Source organism: Gambusia affinis, linkage group LG01 (assembly GCF_019740435.1).
Source record: "Gambusia affinis linkage group LG01, SWU_Gaff_1.0, whole genome shotgun sequence".
NCBI lineage: Eukaryota > Metazoa > Chordata > Actinopteri > Cyprinodontiformes > Poeciliidae > Gambusia > Gambusia affinis.
This window is the reverse complement of record NC_057868.1, coordinates 18,289,736-18,306,239: the sequence shown is the minus strand read 5'-3', so window position 1 is coordinate 18,306,239 and position 16,504 is coordinate 18,289,736. Positions and strand designations below refer to the sequence as shown.

The 16,504-nt window shown below is 37.5% G+C and overlaps 1 long non-coding RNA gene across 3 annotated transcripts; it reads right to left on the bottom strand.

The window, feature by feature from the left end:
• Window positions 1-7,510: 7,510 nt before the first annotated feature.
• On the bottom strand, window positions 7,511-15,955 carry LOC122836858. Of its 3 annotated transcripts, XR_006371638.1 has the most exons (5): window positions 14,606-15,955; window positions 12,895-12,952; window positions 11,485-11,594; window positions 10,877-11,045; window positions 7,511-10,458 (listed from the first exon to the last, which is right to left on the bottom strand). It is a non-coding gene; the product is annotated as an uncharacterized LOC122836858 (long non-coding RNA). The 3 variants fall into 3 exon arrangements; XR_006371637.1 differs by having other exon boundaries at window positions 11,485-12,952; XR_006371635.1 differs by lacking the exon at window positions 14,606-15,955 and having other exon boundaries at window positions 12,895-13,167.
• Between the last annotated feature and the right edge of the window lie 549 nt (window positions 15,956-16,504).

Genomic DNA, 16,504 nt, shown 5'->3' with positions numbered 1-16,504 from the left:
GCTAACACCGGCACTAAGATCCCGCCAGAACCTATAACCGTGACTGAGTCGGTGGCTGGACTGGCGTCTGTGGAGTCAGAGTCGGTGGAAGCGGGATCTTCTTCCGCAGATGGAAAGACGACTGTGGATCCGTACAGTACCGATCCGGCGCATTGGGGGGAAATTGACGAGTCCGTGCGAGCTTACTGGGCTGAGCGAGGACCGGAGAGCTGTCAAAATATGAATGTTGGCTTTCAAGCATCAGAACGGGTGTACAAGCATCAAAAGCGTCACTTCTCCAAATCTCACTTTAAAGCAGATGTTAAATGGTGAGTACATCGAAGACCGTGGCTGCTCTACTTTCCATCCACGGAGCTGCATTTTGTTTTGCATGCCGCATTTTCAGCAATGCTAATACTCAGTCAAACTTTGAAACTGGTTTCAGTGACTGGAAGCACCCAACTGAAGCAAATGCCTAAACTTTAAAAATCCTTCAGAGGGCAGCACTTTGGACTTACCTGGGTCAGGATATTTTCTGAAAACTACAGTATGCCTGATCTCTTTTTTCCAGAAGATATTGTTTATATCCATGTTCTGTCTGACTGGCAGAGAAGCACTTTTTTGACATTTATTCCTCCACTATTTACCAAGAACTTTAAAACCAAAGAAAAAGTTTGAGTTTTGATATATTCCACTTGTACTTGTATGGACTTGTAAATGCTGGGGATATTTGTATAAATATTGTTTTACTCGCTTTGCTTTGTAAAAGTATATTTGAGCATTGCATTTCTTGCACTCAATCTGTTTTATAGTTTGTGTTGAAGTCCAGGCAACAATAACTATTCAGTGATTTTATTTTGTGATGCAAGCATCATATTCTAGTTTCAACCCCAACATGTGGTTTAGTCTTTCTAGAAAAGAGTTCAGAGTTGTTTGTAGTTTGTGACAACTGGCTTATTAAAGTTGTAAGTTGTTCAAACTTACTGTTCGGTCATTTTCTGTTCATCCTCTTAAACAAAACAAACAAATATATATATATATATTGACTCTATTGACTCTAGCCCAGGGGCCCCCATTCTCCTAAATCCGGCCCTGCTCAAGATCATCATTTCTTTGTTGAAGGGAATGTAGATGAGTTATTTCTGCTTTTGTTATTGATAGGTACTTTTCCTTGAACCTAAATAAAGAACCACAGACAACGTATATATGAATTTTATGACAAAGCTTTTGCAAAAGGAGAATTCTCTGATGGCAGCTTCTCCAAGCCGTTCACAGAGAGTTCTGATCTCCTTTCACGCAAACCCCTGTTTTATTGTCAAAGAAAAACAGCCAAGGGGGCAGTTAGTAAAAACAGCAGAGGTCGTAAAACATGTAACCTAAACAACCAGTAACCCATTTCCAGGTGTGATAACTAATCTACGATCTGAGCCCGGTTCAAATCTCGGTCAAGCTGTTAACAAAACAAAATACGACTGCTCACAGGCAATTTAGAGGGCATTCTGGTTGATAAGAATTTAGGGTCTGAGAACACAGAATTAACAGGCAATCCTGACCTCCAGGTCAGAAGATAAACAGACAAGGAAGAGAACACTTTAAACAGACTGAATTTGAACTAAAGTAATAACAAAATGATAATACCGAAAATTCTCTAACAGTTATACACACACGATGGTCCTCAGACACAGTAAAGTCCTCAGGGTTAGTATCCTCAAGTTCGTTTTGTTTTCCAAAAGTGGTGTCCTCTGGCACGGATTCATGGATTGAGTCCTTCATATTTGTTTCGCTTGGTTTTGCTAATGTCTTAATGTTTTCAGTACATTCAGATTTCCATCCAGGTTCGTCATTATGTTTAATCTACATAATGATTATGTAGATAATCATTATTGCAATGATTATCTACATAATCATTGCAATAACTTCCAGATGAATATGCAGTGTTGGATACAGCTGTCCTGTCTTCATATTTGTGATTCATCTTATCCAGTGCTGTGTGCATTTTCAGGAGCTCAACTTCCAACTCATTATATAGTTTGTTGTAATGATTTTTTTGATCCTTTTCTTTAGATAACTGTGCCTCAAGATCACAAATTCTCTGTTGAAGAAGAACTAACTTGGTCATCAGTTCTTGATCGCTTTCAGGAGCTGTTGTCTCCAGTTGTGCAGGTTGTGGAGCATCAAATGTGTCTCTAAGGTCATTCTGTAAAGAACTGTCCTTCGTGCTAAGAACTTCTTTTGGATCTGGTACATTCCTAAATTTTTCAACTAACTGTTTGATCGTTTGAACTTGAAAGTCAAGTTTAGCTACAGATTTCCACACACCTTTTATGCTATCTTCCGCACTTTCATCATCATCATCGTCATCATCATCATCATCATCATCATTTCTAGATGAACTTGAAGTTTCAGGTTCTGCTGACTTTTCTATATGGTGCAGATTATATTTATCTACCGCTGCATGCAACTGCAAGACCACATTTTGTGATTCATTGTATAGTTTTTTGTAATAGTCCTTTTCCACCCTTTCATTTGATAACTCTGCCTCAAGATGATAAACTTTCTGTTTCTCCAAAAGTGGTTTCATAACAACTTCGTCTGGAACACACAGCATTTCAGATCCCTGGGTTTGTTGAGTATAACACCTTTGCTCGGCAAGTTCATCTTCCAAGGCAGAAATTTGTTCTGGCTCACTTTCTGTAGTGTCAGAGACTTCATATTCTTCCTCCCAAATCATATAGAGCCTGTGCTTGTCGTACTCAGGCTCTTCAGAAAATCTGTCTTTTGGGTTTACTGACTGATAAAGTTTCTCTTCACGTTTACATATAAATTTGATGCGTTCATTTACCTTTTCAAAGCTTTCATCTCCAGATGAGCTTGGACTTTCAGGCACAGTCATGTCTTCTTCAAATTCCTGACTGACATTCTCCCGTACTGCAAAGATCTTCTCTTCTGCTGAATCTGTAACAATTCTTCTGAAAGAGTCATTAAGGTCTTGTTCCTCAGAGTCATCATATTGGTTATCTTCAGAGTCCAGAAATTTGTGACGCCTCTGTTCACTTTCTTCCAGCTCAGCAGAAAATGTCCCTTTTGCAAGTTCTTCACTTGCTATTGCTGAATATTCTGACTGGTCGATGTTCTGCCTAGATGCTTCCAGTTGATTCAGAAGCTCATCCAAAGCTGAACTTAGTCTATCAATATCGCTACTTAAATATTGGGTGGTACTGCAAGATGGACTTGTGTCTTCAAACTCGAACATCTTATTTTCAAGCTCTATCTTTAAGTCCTGCCACATCGAATGCACTCTCAAGAGTTCAGCATGGAACTGAAGGAATTGGTTTATGTAATGCTCCTTTTCTGACTTCACTTTAAATATCTCTTTCTGAAGATTAAGGCAAGCTAAACTCACATTTTCAAACTCAGTTACGTTTTCTTCAAAACAGACATTGAATTTCTCCAACTTTGAAAACATCTTATAAAGCTCAGCTTGTGATTTAATGTATTGCCTTTTGTAATAATCCTTTTTGGCTGTTTCTTTTATTAAACACGACCTGTGATCACAATGTCTTTCCAACAGGAGAAATGCCTGATTACTTTCTTCTTCTTCTTCTTCTGGTACACCAAATCTTTGTGAGTCCAAGGTTTGCTGTCTCTTGTGTTTTTGCTCCAAAGATATTCTCTGCCTAAGCTCACAGTCTGGAACTCCTTTCACAGAAAGAAATCTCGCCACAGATTCAGCATCTGCAGCTCTATAGTTTGTCTCCTTGCTTGTTTGAGCCTTTCCAGCATAGATCTCCTTTTGCTTAGACCCTGAAGAATTGATTTCAAAAGAAACAGAAGGTTTCTGTGCTCTGGGCGCATAATGTTCTCCATATTTTTCCTCTGACAACATGTAATGCCTGCATTCATTTTGCTCAAGCTCAACAGGAGAAACATCTCTTGGAATCAACTGGTTTTGTGCCTGGTTTTCTTGTTGCTGCACAAACTCAGCTTGAACATGAATTTCATCCAAAACCAAAGATAGAATGCTAATCTCTCTTTTAAAGCAATGTTGTTGTCATTATCAGAGGCACTGTCAACTGCAAGGTAACCTCTATTTTCCTGAAGCTGCTTCCTTAAATTTTTCCACAGTGAATACACTTTCAACAACCAAGCCTGGGATTGAAAGTACAGATTTTTCCAATGTTCCTTCGCCAAAGTCTCTCTAAACAATTCTGTCTGAAGTCCACTAGAATTGATACTTGTAAGTAGATTTTGAAATTCAAAAGAGCTTTCTTTAGGGTTGGTACTGCTGCTACAATTTGAGTCCACCTTCGAAAGTTCAACCTGTGGTTGAAGGTATTTGCTTCTGTATTGGTCAGTTTTGGCTTTTCCTTTCAAAGACTCTTCCTCATGATCACAAGATCTCTGTTCCAAGGAAAATGGCTCAAGTGCTTCATGCTCCAACACGCACAGTCTGCGCGATTCTTCCTCTTTCTCTGCATCACACATACAAGTGTTAAAACTTCGTGACATTGCAATGTCTGGGTAAATCCTGGCAGAGAAAAGTTGTTCAATAGATGAATGATTCTTCTAGTTTTACTTTGCAAAAAAAAAAATCGCTGCTAAAAATGTTCTGATCGCTCTCCAAAATCCCGAAAACTGGACTGGATCTTACCATGGGTAGAATACAAGTAAAAATAGACGTCTCTAGCGTGGCAAACCAAGCAGAGCAGAAGCCCTTCTCCTTTCATTTGTGTCCTGCAAGAGATGAGACATGCAGTAAGATGAATATATTTTAACAAAAATAACAAATTATGCCTTATTTCTAGCCATCTTCAGTTCTGCTCACATCTTTTGCAAGGCAGTCCAAAATGTCTTTGAGTGGCTGCTTCTTTCCAGATTTGGTTGCTACTTTGTAGACCTCCAGCAGTCTCAGAACCAGGTCATCAAGTCCAGAAGGTTCCAGAAGGTCTGCGGTGACGATTCTTGTAAATTCTGCCCTAATCTGAGGTGATAGAATATAAAACTTGTCAGGACACAGTTAACTCAGTATGAAATCACTAAATCTCTTGGTGGAACTACTTCAGATGTGCGATTACCTGTCTCTCATGGAACAGAGCAGGCCATCGGGAGGTGAGCTCTGTGATGTGTGGTTGATCTCCTGCAATGTCTTTCCTACGCTGAGAAAATGTAGCAACCATCAAATCCTCAAGCAGCTGATGATGATTTGGGTCTTTCTTCTGCATTTCAGCCTCCATTATCTTGCGCTTCACCTCCATGTTTGTCTTCATGATGGACGAGACAAAATATTGGGTTAATGATAACACAAGGTTTTAAAACAATTTAAAGGAATCACTGACTAAATAGGTGCTGCACTTTGACAGTAAAAGAAATAAAATATTTACTTGATCTTCTCAATTAACTTAACTTGTTACTCAATATAACAATAAACTTAATAAAAGAAATCTATGAAAAACAAAACAAAAAAGTATTTTAACATTTAAAATAATCAGTAACAGCATTGTGGGGCAAGGCAAATCTTTGAAATTCAAAGATCTAATTGACTGTAGTAAACTAAAATCTTACAGCACTGTCATACTATGTTTTATGAGTGTTTTTATGCCTAAATTACTACTAAAAGTTATGTATTTGATCAATTTGTTAACATTACAGTATATACCCACCCAAGAGAAATATTTTTTTTTTACATTCCATCATTAACATGGACATCTTTAAAGTTTTCATAAGTTGTCTAAAACTGTGTGGCAGTGCCTCTTATTAAACCAGTTTGTATCATATTGGCTATGAATAACAGATAAACCGACTAAACATTTTTTAAACCAAGAGCGTAAATGTATCCGAGTAAGTATATACCCATATATGTAAGTAGGCTACATATATAATTTCTTTAACAGTGAAATTGCATTTGTCACCGGCAACCAGAAACGGGACACAGCACGAACACATCAAACAAAGGACACGGCTAATTACTGAAACACGACTAATTACTGATGCACAGCCTTTCCGGAAGCCGCTAACTCAGCTGCAGTCAGCACGTTGATGAAAAACTTTGACCAAGCGCCACATATGCGTTTCTGAGGAAGTGTACAATACAAAAATCATGGTAGCTCCTTGTATTTTCTCTTAAGAAAAGTTCTATAAGCGCAATCGAGTAGCATACTGCGTTTAGCTAGGCTCATCTGCATTAATTAACTCCTGCCCTCGACAATTAGCAAGCTTTTGTTTTATATCCTGTGTTTAAACATGCAACAAAGACACGAACTTTTTGCTCTTAACATATTTTAAAAATTGATGGCATTATCAAAAAACGATAAATGCAGCTTACCTTATTTCTATGACTCCAGCTCGCTCAGATTTCAAAAAATGTCCCGCCGAATTTGAACGCCTTTGGGACAGAGTTCTAGGAAAAAATGGTATTCATCCGCGACTTTGCTTTCGACGTCCTTAATCTGGTCAGGTGGTGTTTCTCTTCTTCATTTACTATGCAATTCTAACTGGGATGGAGAACTTTATAAAGTGACTAAATCTTACATCATATTTAGTCCCTTATCAGATAAAGAGCGAATTTCCGGCACTATTTGTATCTCGCATTAATATTGCCAGTGGTGATCAGTTTTTTATAAGATCCGGTTACCTTTTTAAAACTCAGATTGTCAAGTTATGTTCACACATTTAAATTTATGTTTCACTGAAGTCACTTACATCCTCGAGTTGAGATGCCAATAACTCAGGAAATTAAGTTGAAATTACATAACTCATTCTGTTAATTGGAAGTAACTTATAGAAAAACGTTATGATAACTAATCGAGAGTATGACTTTTAACAGTGTAGTGCAGTTAGTGGAGCATGAGTTTCCACTGCAACACTATAATCCTGTAAAGTAGGCACATACAGATCATCATTTTCAGTGTCTAAAAATGTGTAAGACGTGTACTCTTTGTCCTCAATGTCGGAAGAACTTGAGGACAGAGAAATTGTTTCTTTGGGCTCTTCTACAATCATGCATGTATCGGCTGTTATTGCCATCTCTTGAGATTTCAAAACGAAGTTGTCCAGCATTACACGCAATTCCAACAGCTCAAGATGTTCTTCATCATATAGTTTTTTGTAATAGTCCTTTTCATCCTTTTCCTTAAGCAATTCCTCCTCAAGATCATTGTTTCTTTGTTTAATGGAAAGTAACTCAGTTATTTCTGCTTCTGTTGTACACGCATCCTGGTTCTCATGCTCAGCATCCAATACTGTGGAGATATCCACATTTTGGTCAGTCTCTGAAGAAAATGTGCCTGTCATATTTGCTTCACATGGTCCTGCTAATTTCTTAAGTCTTCCAGTGAGTTCTGAAATGTTTTGAACCTTACATTCAAATTCATCTGCAAATCTCCGCGCAGCTTGGATATTTTCATTTTCATAGTCATTGCCATCACTTTCAGATGAACTTGAAGTATCAGGTACAGCTGTCTTGTGTGTAGATTTCTGACTATTGTTCTCTAGTATTGCACGCAGCTTCAGGAGTTCAGCACTAATACCATCAGTGCCAGTCCAGAGAGGGAAAACAAAACCTCAGACATTGGACAAGGATGGCCGACTTACTCTAATACTCTAATGCTCTCTCAGCTACTTGTTTCTCATCCCATTATAAAAGCTTCTCACTATACATCATCAAATTCTCCTGTTTTTCCCTGTTATTCTCCCCAACTTCCTGCCACCCACATTAACTCTTATTGTTATTTTGCCTTGTGTCTTTTTGTAAGTTGTATCATTTTATTTAAGATATCTTTATTCATTAATTATTTAATTTTGCCTGTTACATTCAGGGTGTAATGCCAACATTACACCCTGGGAGGGTCACCAATTCATCATAAGGCAACACACAGGACAAACAATGCAAAAAACCCTTTCTAGAAAACCCACACATGCACAAGGAGAACATTAAAACTTAATTGAGAAAGACCCAAGGCTGGGACTCAAACACAATAACTTTTTACTGCAAGAGAAGCGAAATATAACAATTTGATTGTTTCCACTTCAACCACTTCTTCTTTCCAACCGCTAGAGGGCAGACATGGCATTCGACACGTCGAAGTGTTTCTCTTTCAATCCTATTGATAAACTATTTTCTGTTCTCCAAACCTAAACTATGGTTGCATAGAAAATAATCTCTTCTGTAAAAAGAAGAGGCTATCTAAAATCAATTATTTTAGATTATTTGATTTATAATTTCAAGATATTTATGATAAAGTGTATTTGTGTAAAACCTTGAACATTAAGTTTAAAAAGGCAGATGGAAAATATCAAATTGGCTCATGAATTATCAGAAAGAACTATTATGCTTTAGAGAAAAGAACCTTGTTTACTAGAAAGTGCTCAGCTTGCAGCTATCCTGCGGAGAAGATTGCCAGCTGCACATTCAACGATTACTATTATAGATCCCACCGTTTCATGCTCAGAGCACATCATCCAGACTGTTAATTTAATTTTAAAATCATATTTTTGATTTTTAAAGACTTTTTATAAAAAAAAAAATCTGCAATTGGGAATATATTTGCAGCATGAATGGTTAGACGTCCCTTCTGTTTGTCGTTTAGTGCCCATCATTTTAAGATGTGTTTGTGTAACATTCACAGCTTCATGTCAACTCTAATGGACTCTGTCATCTCATTATCATCAGAGAATGTTTATGATGAAACATTTTAAATATAAACACATTTTCATCATAAACATTTCATAACTATTAAAAAACGGCATACACAGAGGGGCTGTCCTGGATTTTGAAGGCTCTGTCTTTGGTTTCAAGCTCACCCATTCTGCTTCACAGCAGTTCTCTCCTCAGCATGTCAGGCTTATGCATACACTGTAAAAAAAAAATGTCATTTTTACGGTAAAGTACTGGCAGCTGGGTTGCCAGAATTTAACCGTAAAAATTACAGTCTGACAATTTTACAATTGCTGATTCTACAGTAATAAATGGTGTTTTATTCAACCTTTTACCGTAAAAATGAGTTTTTACCATTGAAATTGATCAAGTTTTATCCTAAAATTTCCAGTAAAACAATATTACAAATACAGTCAGAGCCATGAAATATGAAAGTATTTTGCTGTAAAATTAACAGTCTAAATTATAAAATATGTCACTGAATTCCTGTATAATTACTGGGTTTTGTCTGTATTTTAAACGGTAATTTACTGGCAGCTGTGGTTGCCAGAATTTCACCGTCAAAATTACAGTAAGATATTTTTATAGATGAGTATTGGTCTTGCTGATTCTACGGTAATAATTATTATTTTTTTAACCTTTTACTGTAAAAATTACTATTATTACCATTATAAAAAATGATATTTTGTCCTAAAATTGATATATAAGATGCAGTTCATGCCATGAAATTTGAAATAATTTTACTGTAAATTAACAGTTTTACCATGCTAACATTTCCCTAAATTACTGTATTAATACATGTTTTGTCTTTATTTTTCAAAGGGAAAAAAACTGTACAAATGTAGGATATTTATCCTTTTCTTCAATGGTAAAAGAGCAATAGTATTGCTGATTTTATGGTTAATTACTGACTTTGAAACCATAATGTTATATAAAACTAAGAAAAAAAAACTACAAAGATCTCACTTTTTGGCTAAAAATTAACATTGAAACATTAAAGAAATGTTTAGTTAGTGCAAATTATGAAATTAAAAAGTGCTAATTTACTTGGTAAAATCATCAAATCGATTAGAGCAGCTAAATAATGTGTTACCAGTTTTGTCTAATGGTAAAAACATGGAAAAGTATAAGTAAATTTTACATAAAATATCCAAAAACCAAACTTCATTGTATTTTTTCCATTTAATGAAAACTTTTTGGGCTGTACAAACTTCTCACAACCCTGTGAACACTGATTACAAAGAACTTGTAACACATCTTCAAAAAAGCAGCAAGCACTTATATTGGTGCAAAAGTTTGAACAGATATGACACAACATTATCACTTCAACCCTGGTGCAGTGTGTTTCAAATGAATAATCCATATCATATGGAATTGGCACATACACAGAAATAAGAACTTTCTAACAAATGTGCTGGGCACCACTGTAACCTTTCTGAAATAGATAGCTAAAACTGTTCACGTTTTTTGACTTGTAACTTGTAAATCACCACATATTCATTAAGCCATGACAGTGGTGCAGCATAAAATCTGTTTTATTGTCATCTGCTACATACATATATAGAAAAAAATGTCTAACATAAATTTGCAAGATTTAACATGAAGATGAAAAATGTGAAATCTTACAGTGTAAATGTAGTTTTACATACCGCAACATAAACACATTACACATCATATCACATAACTCACAAAGTATGGTCTAAGTCCACTCATGGTCTGCGAGGTCAGCGATGAGTGTGAGGACTCTTGGGTTGACCGCCAAGATCTTCATCCTCTTGCTATGCTCAACTTTTGTTCCTCTCTCCGGATTAATTGAAAAGAAACACCTTGAAGAAAAGACATTTTATTGCATTTAATGTTATGTTTATAAATGACTTAACAGAAAGATATCACGAGATCCAGCTTTGTGGTGGCTGGATTCAGTGGCAGAGCCAGAGGAATATTTAGTGACAGGCTTTTGTGCCTATCCTGCTTCACAAACAGACTGAAGAACTCTTCTGTCTCCATGGGCATAAAAAATATACAATTTAAACACTGTTCAGCAACAGCAAAGAAATGATAAAACATTTTCAGTTTCTACTGGCATTATTTCTATCATGAATGTTTAGATTTAGCAGTTTTTTCCCCTCCACTTCAATTGTCTTTTGTATTTATTATATTTTGTTAACAAGTAACATTCTGATCTATATTGTGAAAACTTTATCTTGCTGGTAAATATAGACTGTGTGTAAGTATAAGAATTACCTTTGGAGGAACTCCAGTGTTGACCGCAGTTCCACTGGGTCGTGTATATTAAAACAGTAGTAACTGCCAAACATCAGGCAGATGGCACAGGAGAAGGCAGTGATGTGGTCATTGATAATCTTCTGATCAATACTCAACATGAAGCAGTCCGCAGTGAAGCAAGAGGACCCTTTGAATAAAAAACATGAACAAATATATATCACAAAAAGCCCCTGTGTCAACCATTCAACTACTTTGTTAACTTGGTTCAGACATACCACACACAATAAGGCAGGGTGTTGCTGGCACATCCTTCATCTCAACCTAGTTAACTGCCATATATCATCTTGTTAATCCTGCACCTTATCACCAATTAACAGAGGCAACAGTCTCAAGAAATTCCAGTTTTGTACTGCTTGTCCACTGAGTTTCAGTGCTTTTGGAGTGACAGCACAAGGATGATGCGCCTGTTCAAAATTGTGTATGTCAGCCATTTCTTTTTGACAGTCATGTATTTGAGATAAAGGGCAACATCATATGAGAGGACACCATTGAAGACGTCATGGCCAAGACAAGAGGGCATGCCTGGTGAACAAACATTAAAGTTCTCTAAAGTATTAAACACTGACCTGAACTTAATCCCCTGTACTTCTGTCACATCCTCTCTTTCCAGCTGTTCAGTGGCAGATTGATACGTTTCTGGAGTCCGCTCTGGTCCAATGATAGCTGGATTTTCACTCTGAAATTCAGACCGAGTAATCAGACAATATCTGCAGAAGTACTGAGATGTACTGAAATTTTCCATAAAACCCCCGATGCAGTGAGAGCCCAAGTTGTCTCCAGCAATGCAATACAGTGCTCCTTTCACAACTGATTCATCTGCCATAGTTATCCCATTCTCCTCTAGTATTTTCAAGTCAGTTAACAGTTCTGAAAAAACTCTGGAATGGCCAAATTCCTTGAAATCCTTCTCGCTACACAACAAGACCAACTGCATATGATCAGTATTTGATCGGACATGGGGTGGCATATTGAGTAGAGAAAAGTAAATAGCCAAGATCTTGTCCTTTTTTTTTTTTTGCAGATCCCAATGGGTTCACAACTTCAAATGAATCTTGATAGAGAACCAGCTTAAGATAATTTGGGTTTTCTTGAAAAAATACGTTGGACATAAACACCTTACCATCGTCACAGTCAAAGAGAACATCAGCTTTTGAAACGCCATGAGCCATCATTAGGCCCTGCCAATATTTAGAACCTAACATACCTTTTAACGTATTTAGCACAGGAACATAGTATGCAAATCTATCTTTTCTGTCCTCATCTTTGCCCAACAACACCTTTTTGGGTTCCCCATATTTGAACATGTCTTTAAAACACTGGGCTCTAGAATAAGCAGTTCTCGTCGGCTCTGTGTGGCAAGCTGAGAACAAGTCCGACTGTTTTACTGTGTCACAGATTTTTGCAATGTCTTCATCTGCAAATGACATTTCTTTAAGAAGCAAGTTCAATCTATTTAAAGAGCATGTCTGTCCCAATTCATGTATATTCTACATCTCTTCTACAATGTTTTGAATGGTAGATGATGGAAGAAGATGCTGTCTCTGTAGTTTTATGTAAAACATACATACATTTCTAAGATACAAGTCACTGAAATTTGGTCCATCTATGACTGTGTCTTCTGCATCTGGCACACTAGAATCTTTTGTGGTAGCACTTGCAGCACTCTGAGTATCTTCATTACTTGTTTCACAAATCACATTTTCCAAATAATTTTTATGTTTCCTGGAGATGTGAGAGGTAAAGGAAGATTTTACACGAAACACAGAGGTGCACCCTTTCACAGGGCAAGTTACTTGGCGCCCCTCTACTATATGCTCCTTCAAGTGAACAACCAAAGCTTTTATCCCTTCACACTGCCATTTACAAAGTGGAACTGTGCATTTTAATTTCGTTAAACTTGTGTACAGGGCAACTGTTGGCATGCTATTATGATTACGATAGAAGTGTGCTTTTAATGCTGCATAACCAGTACATACCTGCTTGCAACCGGCTGCAACACACTTGAACACAGGCCTCGGTTCGTTGCGATGCAGTCTGCAATGGAGAACAAAGGCTATAACAGATTTAACTGTTTCAGCACACAGGTTGCATGAATACATCTTAAATATATTACTTCGATGGATAGCTTACAGCAAGGGTTTTCAAAGTATGTAAGGGTGAGCCCCCCTCCAAATAGCACAATGCCTGCTGCGCCCCCCCACCCTCGTGAACTGTTAAATGAACTCCACCTTCAGCCCCGCTCTGGCCAAAACCTGTGATGGCATAGTTACTTTGAAAAAGTAACTTTAATCGGACTACTGATTACTCCTTGAAAAAGTAACTTAGTTACTTTCCAAATCAAGTAGTCAGTAATCTAACTAAGTTACATGAAAAATAACTTTTTAGTATTTTCAGCAGCTGCTAACAACAACGCTGCCTCCTGTGAAAATCACATTGAGCTTTGTCAATACTTAATTGTAAGCTATTTTAAAATGGTAACATCAACAATGTGTCTCCACTGATAAGGTTGAACTGAAGAGGCGATTGTACAAAAAAACACTACAAAAAAAACAAAACAAAAAACAAAAAAAAAAACGTGAGTAGTTTGTGTGGTCCACTGTTGTCTGGAAAACTCTAAGAAGGATTTTAAAGCCCCCCATCCCCCAGCCTCCAGGTTCTGTGTTACGGCCCTGCGTTTGGTGTCAAAGCTCAGCGCACAGAGCTCCTCCTGCAGCTCACAGCTCAGATGGCTGCACAGATTTGTGACACTTATCTTAATATTGATAATTACAATGGCGTTAACTTGCCATTATAATTATTGGCAACTACGGACACGTTTATTCGTGGCTGTTTTCACGTTTATTGCGCTGTTCATATTAGTCTCGATGTTTGCAGTTTTCTGGATCGACGTCATTCAGAGGTAATATATTAACTTGACATTAACAAAGCCACAGCGGGACGGGTCATCCGGGAAATGATGGACAGGGAGAGACTGACTAAAACTACCTTAATGACGGACACATTCTGGGATTTATTATGAGTCTCTGCTCATTTCCAAGCCCAAATGAGCAACTTCACGTTCAAAAACGAGCCCAAAAAAGCGCAACACGCCACTCATTAAATCTGCAAGCGACTTTAAAAAAATTAAGCTCAAAGCCGCTTATAATAATTGGACTTGGCGACAGAAACTCAAAATAGTTCCAGTTTTTCCACCAACAAAATGCGCATCTCCCTACATTGTTTACATTTCTGTCGCATAGAAACGTCGGTCACTCGACAAGACGAGTAGAGGAAATAAGATTCAATAACAAAAGAAGATAGTAACGCACAGTAACGCAAAAATGATTTTGATAAGTAACCCACAGTTCCAACTTTTTCCTACATCCACAAAGTTGATCGTGTGCGTAAAATACGTTTCTCTCACATCAGTAGACAGCAAGCAGATTCTTTTCCGGTTTATTTTTTCCCTCGCACCGCGCCTCCCCTAAAGTGCTCTGGCGCCCCCTAGGGGAGGCGCGCCTCACACTTTGAAAACCGCCGGCTTACAGCAATGGCGATACAAAAGAGATGTAAGCAATAGCTTTGTGGAGAGGCTAACTTTCCACAACTGTTTTTTTCCTCGTTTACCCTGAAATTTCTTTTCAACCAACTGAATGCAATTCGCAATGTTTGCAATGTTTTCTGAAATTTTCCGCAATATTTCCTTACCTGAGAGAGAGAGCCGATCAGATGGAGTAGGTTGGATGATGAAGTCTCTGCACAATCTGAGCGGAATAGCTGGACAAAAACGCTAACCACCGACTGCGACGGGTCCTCAAATGCAGCGCGCTGATTGGTCCGTTCAAATCCACCGCTTCCAAAGTACCGCCAAAGATCCACTTCGCCTGTCCGCGCGGACCAGGTGCAGGGGGCCCCTATTGGGCCATTAATTAAGACTGACTACAGGCTGCCTGCCAGGTCTACAGGCAGGAAACTTGAATTACATGACTTTTGTTAAACCGAATAAATCATATTACAATTTAGACTACAAATATCTCTAAAACATTTTCAGTGACTGAGTACAGATTATTTTAATTTATTTGTTAATGAAAAAAAAATCCAATATTGGCAGCAAGATAATTTACAGTACAGAACATTTCATGGAAAGATATTTAATTTCCATAATTCCATTCAAAAAGTCAAACTTTAATAGATTCCAGATTCAGGACCCACAACTTAAGACTATTGCAAGTATTTGTTTATTTTTACATAATTTGGGCTATCAGGAGAATTAAATGCAAAGGTAACAGCACTAGGCTACTACAATTTTTTTTCCCATTTCCAAAACAGTATGCATATTGACAGTTTTGAACTGTATACTTTAGATTAATTAAATGTAAAAATTAAGATATACACTGCTAGAAGAATTATAGTATATTTTTGTAATTGCCACAGCAGTATGCATATTGAACAGTTTCGAACTGTATACTTTATAAATATTGAATGCAAAAACTACGGTACACATTGCTAGAAATATTACAGTATGTTTCTGTAATTGTCTCAACAGTATGCATTTTTAACAGCTACTAACTGTATTATTTAAGAAAGATGAGTGCAAAAACTACAGTATGTACTACTAGAAAAATTACAGCATATTACTGTTAAAAGTATTACGAAATTTTTTTTAACAGCAGGGCAATGTAAATTTTCTGACAAAAAACAGTAAAAATTACATTTTTTCCTAATTATCTTATTTACGGTAATTACTTGTTAAAGAAACAGTCTAAAACTGATTTCCAATTTACGGTCTTAAATTTCCATGGTTTACTGTATTTAACTGTAAAATCTACGGATATTTTTTACAGTGTATTTCATTTGCTCGTCTTCAGGGCAGCTATCAAATGAATCAAGCTGGATGGATAGAGGTGGAGCTGGGGAGCTGATGAGGAGGATGATGTGTGAAAGCGAGGGGCTGGGTTTGGGGACAACCACTAACACCTGCCCCCTCCTCTCCATGAATGAATGGGTTATGAGATGAGAGGGGATCTGGACGATTTATTCTCTTCAGCTGCAGAGAAGAACGGGCCACAATGTTTTGGGACTAAAACCTGGATTTCACACCTCTAGTTTGCTCCCCCTTTGTTCAAAACCACTCCTCAATGGATCTTTTAAGGACGCACACATTTCTGATTCTGTTGCTCTTAGGACATTGAGGTACACTTTTCTCTTCTGCACGGATCCAAAAGTTGGAAAAGTCCTCATCACTTTGGGACCTCTAGCACCACAGGTGTCAACCCCAACTGGTACACAGTGAAGGAGGATGACAAGCGGCATCTAGTGGATATTTTTTTTCTCGTTTTCTTCATAAGAACTACTGAGTAGCTAAGATTTTGTTTTGGAATAAAAGAAAAACAAAAAACCGAAAAAGACGCCTTTTGATTTTGCAAGTTTGAAAAATCAGGTGCTAAAACCTGGGAAGGAGGAGGCCATGAATACTGTGGGGGATTCTTTAGGATAGCTGCTGAGGTGAGAGGGTTAATTTGTATGGAAATGTGCAGAAATTAAGCCATTAGGCTGCAAAAATGGTGCTGATGAGGATCAACCTCAGGGGTGAACACGTAGAGAATC